This window comes from Apodemus sylvaticus, chromosome 13 (assembly GCF_947179515.1).
Source record: "Apodemus sylvaticus chromosome 13, mApoSyl1.1, whole genome shotgun sequence".
NCBI classification, from domain to species: Eukaryota; Metazoa; Chordata; class Mammalia; order Rodentia; family Muridae; genus Apodemus; species Apodemus sylvaticus.
The window spans coordinates 74261910-74279879 of record NC_067484.1 but is presented as its reverse complement, the minus strand read 5'-3'; the positions used below and the strand labels follow the sequence as shown (position 1 = coordinate 74279879).

Below are 17970 nucleotides of genomic sequence, written 5' to 3'. Positions count from 1 at the left end.
AGGCATTAAATGACTTTTAAAGAAACTAAGTGGCCCTCGGAAGAAAAATGGACAGCCTGTGACAATATCTATCCTGATATGATGCGAACTCCAAGTCTTTCTCCTATAAAAAGAAATGAATCTTTCTTGGTTGTTGAGATTCTTAGGGACAGATTTATGATAGTTCATTCATTAGTCTTTGTACAGGTAGATAAAAAATGTTCAGAGGAAATACCTTCCTATATTTTCTACTCAGCAATGCTCCAGTTTGAAGTAATTAGCATTCTAAAGTGGCAAATGAGAAAGTATTGCCTGGACTCCTTCCTGGCCGTGCATGGACTCTCCCACCTCCACCTTTTGCCAACTATGGGGCGGTCATATGCTCAAAGTAAGTGGATACATAGAATTATATACTTTCAGTTCCTGAGAGGTTTCATGTTACAAAGAAGACAAAAATGTTTCTATGAGGAAATGAGTCCATAGCGTATCAGTAAGAACATGTAACATATGAGATTCAGGATTTCAGAATTCTGCGGTGACTTCTTGAATTGCTGACAGCAAATGCAGACAATGGAGTATCTGCACTGTAAGATGACACCCAATTCTAGAGCTATAGAATAAGAAAATTTTATATAGCACAATTGTATGAATGCTTTACCAATATTTTGCTGATATGAATGGGTGAGCAACAATTCAGTTCTGTTCTGACAATAGGTGCATTGCTGCCTTCAAATACATGTTACATGTCTAATGACCTGTCCTTCTGACCAAGAATTCTTCTGACCAAGAATCTGAGAGACCCGTGATCTTCTTAGGCTTGACAACTTTGTGGAACAACTTTTAGAACTCTTAAATATAGGGCAAAGTCTGGAAAGTTTAAAAGGACACAGATTTTATTACCTTGTTCTGGAGAGCCAGCATACATCAAATTCTCTGCACATTGGTGTATTTACCAAATAACCATGAGGCACCAACAAAAATGTCAATAATCTTATTGGACATTTCAATCTTCACTTGCCACACCTTCACTCTCAGAGAATCTGACTGCCCTGTCAAGAAAATAAAAGAATAATTTAAAATGATTTAGTAGTGTATAAGGACACTTAAGATGAAATTAGGAAGCTATTGGGAGTCCGATCTTAGATGCATAGCTAAACCTCTGCCTCAACTGATAATGTAAAGTGGCCTTAGATATCATTAACTTCTGCCAGCCTTCAGATGTAGAGCCCTGTTGCCCACACACAACCTAGACACTGAAGCATACCTAACACTTTGCTACAGACCCACTTAACTTTACAGCCTCAATCACAATTCATAGAAAATGATAAAACTGTGAACTCCTGTGCTCGCTTCGGCAGCACAGATACTAAAACTGGAACGATACAGAGAAGATTAGCATGGCCCCTGTGCAAGGATGACATGCAAATTTGTGAAGTGTTCCATATTTTTTGGGCTAATATCCAATATATACAAAGAACTCAAGAAGTTAGACTCCAGAGAGCCAAATAACCCTATTAAAAATGGGGTACAAAGCTAAACAAAGAATTTTCAACTGAAGAATTTTGAATGGCTGAGAAGCACCTTAAGAAATATTCAACATCATTAGTCGTTAGGGAAATGCAAATCAAAACAACCCTGAGATTTCACCTCATACCAGTCAGAATGGCTAAGCTTAAAAACTCAAGAGACAGCAGGTGCTGGTGAGGATATGGAGAAAGAGGAACACCCCTCCTCTGCTGGTGAGATTGCAATCTGGTACAACCACTCTGGAAATCAGTCTGGAAGTTCCTCAGAAAACTTAGCATGACACTTCTGGAGGACCCTGTTATACCACCCCTGGGCATATACCCAGAGGATTCCCTGGCATGCAATAAGGACACATGCTCCACTATGTTCATAGCAGCCTTATTTATAATAGCCAGAAGCTGGAAAGAACCCAGATGCCCCTCAATGGAGGAATGGATACAGAAAATGTGGTATATTTATACAATGGAATACTACTCAGCAATTAAAAGCAATGAATTCATGAAATTTTTAGGCAAATGGTTGGAACTGGAAAATATCCTAAATGAGGTAACCCAATCACAAAAGAATACACATGGAATGCAGTCACTGATAAGTGGATATTAATTAGCCCAGAAGCTCTGAATCTTCAAGACACAATTAACAAATCAAATGATTCCCAAGAAGAAGGAAGGAGAGGGCCCTGGTCCTGTGGTCCTGGAAAGAATTCATCCAGCAATGTAAGGAAGTACCAGGACACAGAAATGCAGGGGGGGGGGAAGGGGAGTGATTGGGGAATGGGCAGAGGGAAGAGGGCTTATGGGACTTTTGGGGAGGGGGGAACCGGGAAAGGGGAAATCATTTGGAATGTAAACAAAGAATATAGAAAAAGAATTTCCACCTGAAGTTATTTGAATTATGTAACTTTGTGCTGGGTTGGAGTTCAGCATTAGGCATGCTCTGCATGTTCAAGAACCACATGCATAAGAATAGGAATGCATAGTTTTAACCTCATCTCAAGGCTTTCTGTGAAGATAACACAGCACAGCTAGAAAATGATGGTCACCAAGCCATTCATTTGTATAATTTTAGTAAAGTATCTGAATATTTCAGGAGCGCTGTTTTTTTTTTAAATTGACCTGTGAGTAGAATTACTTTAATACATTGTGTTTAGACTGAAACATAAAAATCCAAAACTAAAAGTTGAAACAAAACTTGATGTGAAGATAACAAAATAGAAACTTAAATATTAGACAAAATCATTCATCTAGAAGATACATAGGCATATATGCACACATACACAGACACAGACACACACACACACACCTACACGCAAACACAGGAAACACACCCACATACATACATGCTCACACATACCAAAAAAAAAAAAACCTATGAACTCCTTTTCCATAAACTTCCATCTCATAGAAATCTTACAACATGTTTTCAAGATTGCTTGAATCTGAGTTTTTTAGACTACACTGCTCAGATCCATGGGGTTTCATTGTTTTCAACTAGATTGATTTTCTTCTCTCTCAATGGTAATCTGAATTTCCAAACTTTTAATTGCATAATGTGTCTTTCCGGTGACCAGCTGTCAGCCTAAAGCTATTAGGGGTCTCATTTGTCATGTTATTAGCACAAAGTGTACTCTTACCACTCAGAGAACTTCGGGTGTTTAGACGTTCTGCACCAGGAAATCCGGGGAGACGATGAAGGAGTACATATTTTATTGTGCAACACCGTCCATCATAGGTTAGTTCTGCCATTAAATTCTGAACAGTTTTAATAAATAACTGATTTCTTCACTTACATAATGTAGAAGAAGAAGAGTAAGTAAAGGACCATTCATATCCTTTATCCAATTTTCCCCATTGTTAATGTTCAGCCTGATTTGCTTACTTCATTTCTTCATCTTCCCCTGTTCTCACCCCCAAACACATTGTTTCCTCTGAATTTTGTGTGAGAATAAACATATGCGCTATGCTTAGGTTACCATTAAATACTTGCTTATCACATTTTACTCCTGTCTGTACAATGCGTTTATATTTATTGCATCACGTATTTTATTTCTACTTAGCACTATCACCAGTTGTGTTAGTTACTTTGCTGCTAGTCTGATAAAATACCATGACCAAATACAACCTGAAGAAGGAAAAGTGTATTTGTATCTTAAAGTTCCAGGGAAAGAGTCCACGATGTTTGGGGAAACAGTCAGCCAAAGCAAGAAATGAAGACATCTTTCTTCAACCACAAACAAAAAGCAAAGAGAGCAAACAAGAAGTTGCAGAAGGCTGAACACTCTTAAAGCCCACGCCCAGTGATTTATTTCTCCCAGCAAGGCAGCACCTCCCCAGAACCTCATGAAACAGCATCACCAGTTGGGGCCCAGGTGTTCAAAACTGTGTGTTTATGAGGGCATTTCTATTCAAGCCGCCATAGTAGTTATGTTCATTCTGATCTGCAAAAACATCAGTGTTTTTACATACAAAGTCTCAGCCCCACTATTAATTGCACCCAAACTCTTCATACAGAATAATAATCTCTAAAATATTCCCATACTTTTCCAGAACCCTGGCGATTACACAGAATCTTTCTTTTAAAGACAAGCTTTCCTCCTTCCTGTGGATCCTCTTGACCCCCACTTCCCCTTCCTTTGTGCAAGCCACAGAATCCTAGACACTCCAGTGGACATGCTGAATAGGGACTCAGTATTAAAAACAATGAATTCATGAAATTATTAGGCAAATGGGTGGCACTGGAAAACATCATCCTAAGTGAGGTGACCCAATCACAAAAGAACACACATGGTATGCATTCACTGATAAGTTGATATTAGCCCAGAAGCTCAGAATACCCAAGACATAATTCACATATCAAATGACGCCCAAGAAGAAGGAAGGAGAGGCTGCTGGTCCTGGAAAGGCTCGATGCAGCAGTATAGGGGAATACCAGGACAGGGAAGCAGCAGGGGGTTGATTGGGAATCAGGGGGAGGGAAGAAGGATTATGGGTCTTTCTGGAAGGGGGATTCCAGCAAAGGGGAAACCATTTGAAATGTAAATAAAGAATTTATCTAATAAAAAAATAAATAAAAAAAAAAAAACGAATAGGGACTCAGGCAGGTGATTCATACTATCCTTCCTGTTCTCCATTACAACCTCTCGACTGTCACCATCAGCCTAGTAGCAGTCTGCTTTCAGGTGCCCTCCTCCACCTCAACTCCATCCACTCAGACTTTTAGTTCAGGATTGGGGTTCCCATAGATAGCCCTTTCATCCCTGTCTCTCCAGATCCTGCTTTGTCTTTCAATATATTGACAGGAGCCTTTCCTCTTACAACACATCCAACCTTCCAGGGGACTGTGCCACTTGGTATGGACAATATCTTCTTAGCTCTTTCTTTTAACTCTTTCTCCTAACCCAACTCTATTCCTTGCTGCCACCCCTGACATACAGAAGCACTGTCTACCCAGAAACCCACCACTCTTTCCTCAGAGCCAGAGAAAACAACAAGTTAAAGTCCAGGGCCAGAGGGTTGCAGACCTGAATTCTACAAGACCTTCAAAGAAGAATTAATACTAATAATCCTAAAATTACTCCTCAGAATATAAACTGAAGGAACATTACCTAATTCTTTCTATGAGGCTCCAATAACTATGATAGCTAAACGACACAAAGACACAACAAAGAAAGCAGATTGCAGACCTAATGATCATATATAAAACTTTTTCTCAATAGAATACTTGCAAAACATATCACAAAGATTATCCACCACACTTACCTTGGCTTCATCCCAAAGAAGCAGGAACATCTAGATCAGCACATAATCTGACTCATAAACAGATTGAAAAACAAAGATACATGATCGTATCACTAGATGCTGAAAAGGCCTTTGACAAATTTCCAACACAATAAAAGTCCTGGAGAGACTAGAAATACAAGAGACATAGATTAATATAAGAAAGGCAATATAGAGCAAATCCATACCCAACATCAATATAAATGGAAAGAAACTCAAAGCATTTCCACTAAAACCAGAACCAAAAACAGGATGTACACTCTCTCCACATATATTCAATATAGTACTTGAAGTCTTAGTTAGAATAATAAGATAACTAAATAAGTTTAAGGGGATACAGGTGGAAAGGAAGATGCCAAAGTATCTCAATTGAAGATGATATGAGCCAGGCAGTGGTGGCACACGTCTTTAATCCCAGTACTTGGGAGGCAGAGGCAGGAGGATTTCTGAGTTTGAGGCCAGCCTGGTCTCCAGAGTGAGTTCCAGGACAGCCAGGGCTATACAGAGAAACTGTCTCGAAAAAACCAAATCCAAAAAAAAAAAAAAAAAGATATGATTTTATATAGAAAAGACTCTAAATACTCTACCAGGAAACATGTACAGCTGATAAACAGTTTCAGCAAAGGAGCAGGACATAGAGTTAACTCATAAAAATCAGTAACCTTTCTATACACAAATAGCAGACTAAGAAAGAAATCAAGGAAGATAACACCTTTCACAATAGTCTCCAAAAAAACTATCTTGGGATACCTCTAATTAAAAAGTAAAAGACTTGTACAGTAAAAATAAAAGGAAGACATTATAGATAGGAGGATCGCCCATATTCATGGATCAATGTGGATCCGTGGTATCCTACTGACCATCCTACTAGTATCCTACTGACCACCCTACTAAAAGCAATCTACATATTCAATGCAATCCCCTTCAAAAACACAAGAAAACTCTTAACAGAACTTGAAAGGACAAATTTAAAGCTCTTGGAGAAAACTTTGTCAGGCCAGATGAAAAAAGTTCACTTAAACACATATGTATATTTATACACAAAATTATATGTATTGTAACTATTTTAAGGAAATAGCCGATAGTATGAGTTCCTGACTTTTTCAGACATCCTTATTATTAACTTGCCCTCCTCCCTCCTTCTTCTGTATCTACTTCACTCTCTGTCTTAGTTAGGGTTTTACTGCTGTGAACAGACACCATGACCAAGGCAACTCTTATAAGGACAACATTTAATTGGGGCTGGATTATATAGATTCAGAGGTTCAGTTCAGTGTCATCAAGGCAGGAACATGGCAGCATCCCAGCAGGCATGGTGCAGGAGGAACTGAGAGATCTACATCTTCATCTGAATGCCACTAGGAGAAGATTGGCTCCCACATGATTAAGAAAAGGTTCTCATTGTCCACCCCACATGACATACTTCCTCCACCAAGGCCACACCTCTTAATAGTGCCACCCCTGGGCACTATTAGGAATGAAAACACATTCCACACATTCCACAACATTCCACTTTCTGGCCTGTATAGGCTTGTTCCAACACATGAGTCTATGGGAGCCATACCTAGCCATTGTGTAATAAAAAATACATTTAGTCCAACTTCTATAGGCCTCATAGTCTATAGCATTCACAACAAGGTTAAAAGTCCAAAGTTCAAAGTCTCTTCTGAGATACATCTAATCACTTAATTGTAGTCCCCAAAGCAAGATAGAAAACCACCTAGGCAAACCGCAAACTCTGCATCTCCATGTCTGATATCAAAGTGGTCTTCAGATCTCCAACTCCTTTCTGCTTTGTTGACTACAACAAATTTCTCTCTCTAGGGCTGGTTCTACTCCCTGTTAGCAGCTTTCTTCAGCCCATTTACCACTGCTCTGGCATCTCAAACATCTTGAGGTATCCAAGGCAACTTCAACAATACAGTTTCTTTTTCCAACATTTGGGATCCACACATGAACTTCTGGGCTCCTCGAAAGAGCTTTGGTCACAGCTCCAGCTCTGCCCTCTGTCGCACTCTAGGCTTTGGTTTACTCCAGTCCACTGCTCCTGCTGTGGTGATCATCCTAAGGTACAGGCATCTCCAGTACACTGGAGTCTTCTACTGCAACTAGCCTTCACCAAAAGACTCTCATAGGCTCTCTTCATGATACCAAGCCTCAACTTCTTTGCATGACCCCTTCCTCAACTGCAATTGAGGCTTCACCTTCACCAATGGCCTTTCCTGGCCTTTCACAGTGCCAAGCCTCAGCTGCTCTCCATGCCATCATGACTATAAAACCAGTATCACCTGGGTGATTCTTACACATTACCAAGTCCAGCTGGAACACAACTTCTTGGTGCTTTCAGAAAACACTTGCCAGATTTCACCTCAATGATACTGGTCTCTTCTTAGTCTTCTTAGCTAACTTCTTAGCTACAGCTAACCAGCATAAATTGTCCTATTAGTTCCTTCTGTCCTAGACTCTAAAACCAGAGCCACATGGCTGAAGTTGCCAAGTTCTGCTCCTTGCTGGAGCTGGAACATAGCCCCCTTGTTCTATTACATCATCACCAGCTTTCTGTTTTCCAAACTCCTTCACTGCTAAGTTTAGTTGTCCTAATTTGCTCTATAGATTGACCTTGAACTCAGCGATCTGCATGGCTCTGTCTCCCAAAAGCTGGGATCAAAAACATGTACCACCATGTCTGGACTTAAGCTTTTCAATACCTTGTCGCCTGCTTTTCTCCCACGGGATGTCACAAAATCCTGAGTTCAAAAGTTCACTTACAATTTTTAATGAATTTTTGGAATACAAAATTATTTACCTGAAGCTAATCCAAAAGTCTGCAATCAAATAAAATCTATGAAGATTGTGAGATTCTTGGTTTTCTAGGTTTTGAATAAATGGTTTTGACCATGACTAGCTTGTTGACAAAGAGATGCTAAGCCAAGATAAAGAGGTTGCCAAGGGATTCCATAAACAGGCATCTTCCACAACACATAAAACTTGTTCTAGAAAGCCTTATCAATAGAGTGGGATGTATCGGGTTGTCCTAATGCTGTTTGTATTCTAATGCTAATTTGGGGCCCCTAAGACTAGTTGACCAAGAGACAAGAGACTCCACATGTAAGAAACTAAAGGACCATGCCCCCAACTTATTTCTAATTGGTAAAAAAAAAAAAATGCCAGCAGCCATTAGCTGGGCACAAGAGACAAAGGTGGGGGTTAGGTTTCAAGGGCTGGGGGGCAGGGAGGAGGACAAGGAAGAGAAGGGCATGCAGGACAGGAAGAAAGAGAAGCCACCATGGGTTAAGGGCCAAGAAAGTGGGGCCCTGAGGGCTGCCCAATTGGAGTGAAGAGAAGCCCAGGAGGAACAGAGTAAATAGTAGGTAATAACTCGGGGTTATCAACGGGCGAGTAGATCCTAGCAGCATGAAGGGTAGGCAGTGCCCAGCCCTTGTGTTGTTTAAAGTTTATTGTAAATATAAGGCTGTGAGTATATATTTTTATGCAGGAACTCAATAACCCAAGCCAGAGATAGAAACCCCAGGCCAGGAATTAATTTCTACTGCGTATACAGAATTTAAAGTATAAAGTAATTTCTTGCACTTATACAGAAGGACAGCTCTGCACTCAGAAGAGCAAGAAATGGCTTGGAGGGAAGAGGGAGCTTCCGCACTTTAGGTCCTCTGGATTCTTGTGCTGGCTTTTGGAATTAGCTTTCTTTGTTTTCCCTTCTCTTTTCCTTTATTCTGTAGCTAGACTCATCAAAATGGCTGCAGCTTGGTATAATTATTTTAATTGTATGACTGCTATAAAGCCATTAAAGCAATTTTAATTTTTACCAGTAAATAGGTTTTATTACAAAGGTATACTGTTGCTTATAGCTGTCTGCTGTAATGGGTACTTAGAAAGGTATTTCAGGCTAGATTATTATGACTCCTTTTTATACTGTAAGCCCAGCCAAGTGTTAAAAATTTTGCCCACAGGATAGCAAAAACATGCTAATAGGAGCAATTAAAGATATGAATAATATCGACATCTTTTTATTATCTTCCAGGTGCCATTGAAACTGCCCAGAAAATTAAATGGTAATGATGCAGTTACAGTTATTTGCTAATTGAAGTGTTTCCTGAGGAAGAACGGAGATATTTATTTCCAAATCTTATAGGCTTTTGTACTTCAGTACTAGGTGTGAAAAACAAAGCAGGCATCTACAAAATTTTCCAAATGGTGATAATGCCAAGGTCCTTCAAGCATTCAGCACACACACAACGTGTTTTTATCCAAATAAGGCGTGGCTTCCGAGGCAGTTTCCGAGGCCAGCAAGGTCAGCCTGTTATGGTCATTTTCATTTTTTGTCTTTCTGCTTTTTTGTCCCCTCCTGTTAGTCCTCCTGATGTCTTTGTTTTGATCTTGTGATTCTGTGTCCTCTCTGCACATCTTCACATATTTCCCACAAGTAAGGAGCTGCCAAAGAGAATTTGACCCACCCACTGCTCATAAATCTGCAAGTTGAAAAGTATGGCTCAAGCCGGACAGTGGTGGCACACGCCTTTAATCCCAGCACTTGGGAGGCAGAGGCAGGCGGATTTCTGAGTTTCGAGGCCAGCCTGGTCTACAGAATGAGTTCCAGGACGGCTGGGGCTATACAGAGAAACCCTGTCTCGAAACAAAAAAAAAAGAAAAAGACGAGAAAAGGAAAAAGTACAGCTCTCCTAGTGGGGTTCTTTATCATATTTCCTGTTTATTCATATGTGTGACAAAAGCATTAAAATGATTTTTTTTTTTTTGCTTCTTGATAGTTCCACCTCCTGTCCTCCTGTCTTCACGATAGCCTCTCCCCTGTAGTGATCGTTTTTCCCATGTGCAAGTCCCTTGAGGTCTGAAAGGCCTAGAGTGAAATATTGTGGTTGCATCTGCTTGACCTTCCGGTCCAACCATCTATTTCGTCCAGCTGAGGTTTTTAGAAAAACAGATCTGTCAGGGTTATTTTTTTATTATTATTATTTTGTGTTTCAATTCCGCCTAAAAAGCAAGTGTAAGAAATACGTCAGTGAAGGAAAATGAAAGTTTATACTCAGTTTGACTTCAAAACAGTGAGAGCCGACTTTTCTTTTTTTTGGGGGGGGGTAATTTTTTTTTTATTATTAGATATAATTTTTTATTTACATTTCAAATGATTTCCCCTTTTCTAGCCCCCCACTCCCCGAAAGTCCCTTAAGTCCCCTTCTCTTCCCCTGTCCTCCCACCCACCCCTTCCCACTTCCCCGTTCTGGTTTTGCCAAATACTGCTTCACTGAGTCTTTCCAGAACAAGGGGCCACTCCTCCTTTCTTCTTGTATCTCATTTGATGTATGGATTATGTTTTGGGTGTTCCAGTTTTCTAGGTTAATATCCACTTATTAGTGAGTGCATACCATGATTCACCTTTTGAGTCTGGGTTACCTCACTTAGTATGATGTTCTCTAGCTCCATCCATTTGCCTAAGAATTTCATGAATTCATTGTTTCTAATGGCTGAATAGTACTCCATTGTGTAGATATACCACATTTTTTGCATCCACTCTTCTGTTGAGGGATACCTGGGTTCTTTCCAGCATCTGGCAATTATAAATAGGGCTGCTATGAACATAGTAGAGCATGTATCCTTATTACATGGTGGGGAATCCTCTGGGTATATGACAGGAGTGGTATAGCAGGATCTTCTGGAAGTGAGGTGCCCAGTTTTCGGAGGAACCGCCAGACTGATTTCCAGAGTGGTTGTACCAATTTGCAACCCCACCAGCAGTGGAGGAGTGTTCCTCTTTCTCCACACCCTCTCCAACACCTGCTGTCTCCTGAATTTTTAATCTTAGCCATTCTGACTGGTGTAAGATGAAATCTCAGGGTTGTTTTGATTTGCATTTCCCTAATGACTAATGAAGTTGAGCATTTTTTAAGATGCTTCTCCGCCATCCGAAGTTCTTCAGGTGAGAACCGGGAATGCAGGGTTGGTTCAATATACGGAAATCCATCAATGCAATCCACTACATAAACAAACTCAAAGAAAAAAACCACATGGTCATTTCATTGGATGCTGAAAAAGCATTTGACAAAATTCAGCATCCTTTCAGGCTTAAAGTCTTGGAGAGAACAGGAATTCAAGGCCCATACCTAAACATAGTAAAAGCAATATACAGCAAACCGGCAGCCAGCATCAAACTAAATGGAGAGAAACTTGAAGCAATCCCACTGAAATCAGGGACCAGACAAGGCTGCCCCCTTTCTCCTTATCTTTTCAATATTGTACTTGAGGTACTAGCTCGGGCAATTTGACAACATAAGGAGGTCAAAGGGATACAAATTGGAAAGGAAGAAGTCAAACTATCATTATTTGCAGACGACATGATAGTCTACCTAAGTGACCCAAAAAACTCCACTAGAGAGCTCCTACAGCTGATAAACAACTTCAGCAAAGTGGCAGGTTATAAAATCAATACAAGCAAATCAGTGGCCTTCCTATACTCAAAGGATAAGCAGGCTGAGAAAGAAATTAGGGAAATGACCCCCTTCACAATACCCACAAACAGTATAAAGTATCTTGGGGTGACTCTCACCAAACATGTGAAAGATCTGTATGACAAGAACTTCAAGACTCTGAAGAAGGAAATGGAAGAAGACCTCAAAAAATGGGAAAACCTCCCATGCTCATGGATCGGCAGGATCAATACAGTTAAAATGGCCATTTTGACAAAAGCAATATACAGATTCAATGCAATACCCATCAAAATCCCAACTCAATTCTTCACAGAGTTAGAAAAAGCAATTATCAAATTCATGTGGAATAACAAAAAACCCAGGATAGCTAAAACTATTCTCAGCAACAAAAGAAATTCTGGGGGAATCAGTATCCCTGACCTCAAGCAATACTACAGAGCAATAGTGTTAAAAACTGCATAGTATTGGTACAGTGACAGGCAGGAGGATCAATGGAACAGGATTGAAGATCCAGAAATGAACCCACACACCTATGGCCACTTGATCCTCGACAAAGAGGCTGAAAACATCCAATGGAAAAAAGATAGCCTTTTCAACAAATGGTGCTGGTTCAACTGGAGGTCAGCATGCAGAAAAATGCAAATTGATCCATCCTTGTCTCCTTGTACTAAGCTCAAATCCAAATGGATCAAGGACCTCCACATAAAGCCAGACACTCTGAAGCTAATAGAAAAGAAACTGGGGAAGACCCTTGAGGACATCAGTACAGGGAGAAAGTTTCTGAACAGAACACCAATAGCATGTGCTCTAAGATCAAGAATTGACAAATGGGACCTCATAAAGTTACAAAGTTTCTGTAAGGCAAAGGACACCATCAAGAGGACAGATCGGCAACCAACAAATTGGGAAAAGATCTTCACCAATCGTACATCAGATAGAGGGCTAATATCCAATATATATAAAGAACTCAAGAAGTTAGACTCCAGAAAACCAAACAACCCTATTAAAAAATGGGGTACAGAGTTAAACAAAGAGCCGACTTTTCTTGATCTGAGATTGGCAACCGCAAACCCAATGACTCAGCATCTGAGCCTACAGGAGACCGTGACACACAGAGTCTATAATCAGCTTCCATTCTTCAGAGTAGGGAGGGTAGATGGCCTAGACTCACCAGGCCAGAAGAAACTGCAGGGTGGGAGATGCTAGACTGTTTTATTCTGTAACCTCCAGGCTCCAGGGGATATGGTAGAAGTTGGCTGCTTCCTGCTGACAGACAGTTTTGTTTGGAAATTTGTGGTGTGAGTGACTGTAAGGAAAGTGTTGCTTTGCTTCATCTTATGTCGCAATGACCAAGAGTTGTTGAGGATTCATTCTAGAAATAACTTCTGTACATGTTTTAAAGACACAATAAAAATAAGGATAAGAAGGTGGAAAGGGATGAGTAGCAAAAGGAGCCAGGATGGGTGGGAATCAAAAGCCCATCAAAGGAGGAGGCTGAATTATCCAGGTCTGCTCTCTGAATCTTTGGGCTCCACCTCCAAACAGTTTGCATTTGTGATCATCATTCCTGGAGGAACACAAATCCTTTGGCAGTTGTCAGGAAGACTGATTTTAGAGTATCTAGGCGGCCAAAGAATCCAGTTGCTCCTAAAGGGTGTCAAGCTTACCTGAAAGTTCCTTAAGGTTTTCTGAGAAGTGGAAAGACAGAGAGGTAAATTAATTTAAAAAACAAACAGACAGACAGACAGGCAAACAAACAAAACTGCTGAAGCCCCGCTGTTTCTGTTTGGAGTCCTAAAAGATTGCTCAGAGTAGTAAGAGGGCTGAGTCAGCCCATCCGATGGACAAAAGACATTGGCATCAAGGGAAAATTGGTGAGATGTGGATGGGAAGTTAGACCTAACAGCCGGCATGAGAGTTGCGTATGAATTAGGAGGAGTGGCTGGATATTTGCTTATATCGAGGAACTTAGGTCCCCAGAAATACTGAGAATCAGAAGACAAGCCTGAAAAGTTGAAAGTAAGAAGGCTGGTGACATGGGAAATGCCAGCAGGACACTGTCTAGCCTTGTGGAGTAAGGTAGTGATGATGAGGTTGTGTTAGTAAGGTTGAGTGGAACCAGTGAAATAGGGAAGTGGGAGTCTGTGAAGATACACAGGGCCCTTGTGGAGTGGGCTGATTCGTGACTGATAAGATTCCTTGAGCAGGGATGATGGGAGGCGCAAGCTTTACACAATCACCCTCTAAAAATTACCTTCCCGATTTACCCTCTAAAAACCCCTTATTCCATCCCCTCCTGCCTCCTGCCTCCTGCTTCTATGAGGGTGCTCCCCCACCCACCCACTCCTGCCTCACTCCCCTAGCATTCCCTATGCTGGGACACAGAGCCTTCACAGGACCAAGGGCCTCCTCTCCCATTGATGCCAGATAAGGCCATTCACTGCTACACATGCTGAAGCCATGGGTTCCTCCATGTGTACCCTTTGTTTGGTGGTGTAGTCTCTGGTGGGGCTGCAAACCCCTTTAACTCCTCCAGTCCTTCCCTTAACTCCTCCATTGGGGTCCCCCATGCTCAGTCTGATGGTTGGCTGTGAACATCCACATCTGTATTGGTCAGGCTCTGACAGAGGCTCTCAGGAGTCAGTTATACCAGGCTCTAGTCAGCAAGCACTTCTTGGCATCCCCAATTGTGTCTGGGTTTGGTATCTGTATATGGGATAGATCCCCAGGTAGTTTTACTGTTATGAACAGACACCATGACCAAGGCAAGTCTTATAAAGGACAATGTAATTGGGGCTGGCTTACAGGTTTAGGGGTGCAGTCTAGTATCATCAAGGTAGGAACATGGCAGCATCCAGACAGGCATGGTACAGGAAGATCTGATAATTCTATATCTTCATCTGAAAGCTGTTATCAGAATACTGACTTCCAGGCAGCTAGGATGAGGGTCTTAAAGCCACACCCACAGTGACCTATTCCAACAAGACCATACTTTCTAATAGTGCCACTCCCTGGGTCAAGCATATACAAACCATAACACTCTATAAGCAGAATGTTAGCAGTTTAATACCTCTGTCTCAGTTCCCTCTTCTAACATCACTGTCATTGTGGTCTTATTTGTCCTGAAGGACATAGCCCAGTCATTATCTCCTGCCTGCCATTTTCCTCAGTCACATAGCCCCATCTGCATCAGGACTTGTACTTGAGGAAGGAACTGAAGACCATTAGACCACCTCTCCTCTTCTGATTGTGTCATGGTGACATAAACCAATCTTTTCTGGGAGAGTCGGCCTCTTCTGGATTCTTGAGATGCAGAGGCAACCTGCTAGAACTATTAAATGACTAATAACAACTAATGTTAGCTTTATCAGAATTTTAGTAGCTTAACATAGTAAAATGCTAAAAGGGTCGTGATGCTGTGAGGTACTTTGAAATTCATCTATAAACTGTTAGCCAAAAACTATTGACAAATGAGAACGTTCTAATGATGTATTTCTTGATGTAACTGGCTAAGGTCAATAATACTGTTGTATTGAGTCTATACTTCCATCTGAATAGGTTTTTAACCAATTCACATGGGTATTTATATTTATTATGTGTTCAATCAGAAATACTAACATAAGCATGATCATATGGCAGTTTTATCAATACCTAATAGCTTGTGCTTGTTACCTAATCCAATAAATGTTGTCAATGAGAGCACCCAAGCTTTTCCAAATGTTTATGCCTCCTTTTCCCTTGTGTTCTTTTTATCTTTGAAATAGTCTTACCCAGTTCATTGGTAAACTGGGCTGTTTATAGTTTGTGAATAAGAGCCAACACTCCCACCATAGTAACAGTTATGATTCTAAGACATGTTAAGATGCCAGCAACTAACTATCCTAAAAAATAACCTTTTACTCCTAGTTTTTTATATTACCAATAATCTCCCCAATGGAACATTTATATTTTCTGAAGACCATTCTTCTTATAGTTTTTATATAAACCAATTCAAAAGAGGGTTGTTTGATATCTTAAATGTAGAGTTGAAGACATTATTAGTATATAGAATAATATGACAAGAAGTATTGCAAAATATGGCACAGTGTCAATGTAACAAAAAAGTTTGGTGATGGGGTAAAGAATTGGAAATTACATGCAGTTTACATGTGGTTGAAATTCAGGAAAGTTGTTCCAGGACAGTTAATATTTCTTCTCTCTTTTGTTCTGTTTATGTATTTGATATTTGTGCAAAAAATGAACTCATCTAATTATGAATTGTCCTTGAGGGTTATAACGTATCACAAGGGACATAGACTTCCAAAACTTTGCAAAAAGAATATAAATGTTTTTATATACATAAGCAGAATGATTGTTTGGATTTTTGTTGAAATCCTCACAATGAAGAGAATCCTTTAAAAGTGCCTGTAAACACCTTGAACAGACCCATGTGTCTGATCAGTAGCAAAAATAAAGCCTGAAAGTTATCAACACAAATACAGAAAAAATTAAATGACTAAAGAAGATTTTATTTTTATCCTGTATCTATGACAACTTTAATTCTTTTTATAAAGCTTTAGGAACCAGAATTTATTATTGTTACCAAGAAAAACTTCTGAGAACATGAGGTTTTTTTTTTTCCATCCTTATCACAGTTTGAAGTTTCCCCTCTCTCCACTCCTCCCTGCCCAGTCTGAATCTCCGCCCCCTAGCCACACCCATCTCCCCTCTACACCCACTCCCCAGCCACTCCTGTTCTATTTCCCTTCAGTAAAGGGTCTCCTAGGGATGTCAATCAAACATAGCATATCAAGTTGCAGGTAAGAGTAGGCACCTTGTATTAAGGCTAGACAAGGCAGCCCAGTATGAGGAAAACAGTCTCTAAAGCTGGCAAGAATCAGAGACAGCCCATGCTCTCATGCTGTCCCATGAGAATCCCACAGGAAGACCAAGCTACACAACTGTAACAAATATGCACAGAGCCCAGGTCAGTCCCACACTGATTATCAGTTCTGTCTCTGTGAGTCCCTATGAGCCCAGGTTAGTTGATTTTGTGGGTTAGGTACTCCTTGACCCCTCTGACTTCTATAATCCTTCCTCCCTGACTTAAGCAAGATTTCCCAAGCTCTGCTTAGTGTTTGGCTGTGGGTCTGTACATCTGTTTCCCTCAGGTGCTGGCTAAAACCTCTCTGATGACATTTGGGCTAGGCACCAATCTATGGGTAGAGCAAATTATCATCAGGAATCACTTCACTGACTTTCTTGTGGTTGGTCTTGTTTGGTTCTATCCTAGGTCTCCGGGCCATCCAACCTCCAGGTCCTGGCCCCCCCAGGCAGTGTCAGGCAGGATTCTCAAGCTGGACCAGCTATTGGTTGGCCATTCCCACAATGTTTGAACCAACTTTACCCGGGCACATCTTACAGGCAGATTTTTAGTTTGTAGTTGGCTGGGTTGGTGTCCCAATCCTTCCTTGGGAAATCTTGCCTGGATACAGGATACAGAAATATTCTCCATTGCTAGGAGTCTTAGCTAAGGACACCATCAGATTCCTGGGAGTTTCCATTGCATGAGGTTTCTAGCTTGGCCCCAAGAAACTGCAGGCTTAACCTCCATGTATCAAACTTTGAAGTTTTAGTATCATCTTTAAGTCCCATCTTTTATGTACCTTAAATAACTTACTGAGACCTCACAACTGCCGTACATTTGTTTTTCCTTTCCTTCTGGACATACTCATCCATTTCAGCCTTCAGACATGAACCCTTCTTTAATTACAAATCTTTCCATATTTTCACTCACTTACCTTTCTTTGCTGTTTTCCCTTCTTAATACCGTAGCGCATATGTGCTAGATTATTAAGGGTGGTCACTGAGAGGCTCAGTCTGTGGGATTTTTATTTTAACCATTAGAGTATAAGAGTTAGTTAAAAGCCAGATTTTTTTATTTAAGGTTTGTTTATTTATTTATTTATTTATTTATTTATTGTATGTGAGTACACTGTCACTGTCTTCAGACACACCAGAAGAGGTCATCCAATCAATCCCATTGCAGACGGCTATGAGCATCCATGTGATTACTGGGAATTGAACTCTGGACCTCTGGACGAGCAGTCAGTGTTCTTAACCACTGAGCCATCTCTCCAGCCCTGTAAAAAGGTAGTTTTAAAGTCAGTAACAATAGTATGGAAACTTTGAGACTGCTTTCCTTTGAAACCTATGAGTGAGTCAGTGAGTCTGCCTATCTCAGAGGA

General features: G+C 40.6%; 1 non-coding gene across 1 annotated transcript; it reads left to right on the top strand.

Annotated features, from left to right (window-relative positions):
• The first annotated feature begins 1321 nt into the window (after nt 1–1321).
• LOC127664301 (U6 spliceosomal RNA) lies at nt 1322–1428 on the top strand. The gene has a single exon (XR_007973149.1). It is a non-coding gene; the product is annotated as a U6 spliceosomal RNA (small nuclear RNA).
• The last annotated feature ends 16542 nt before the right edge of the window (nt 1429–17970 follow it).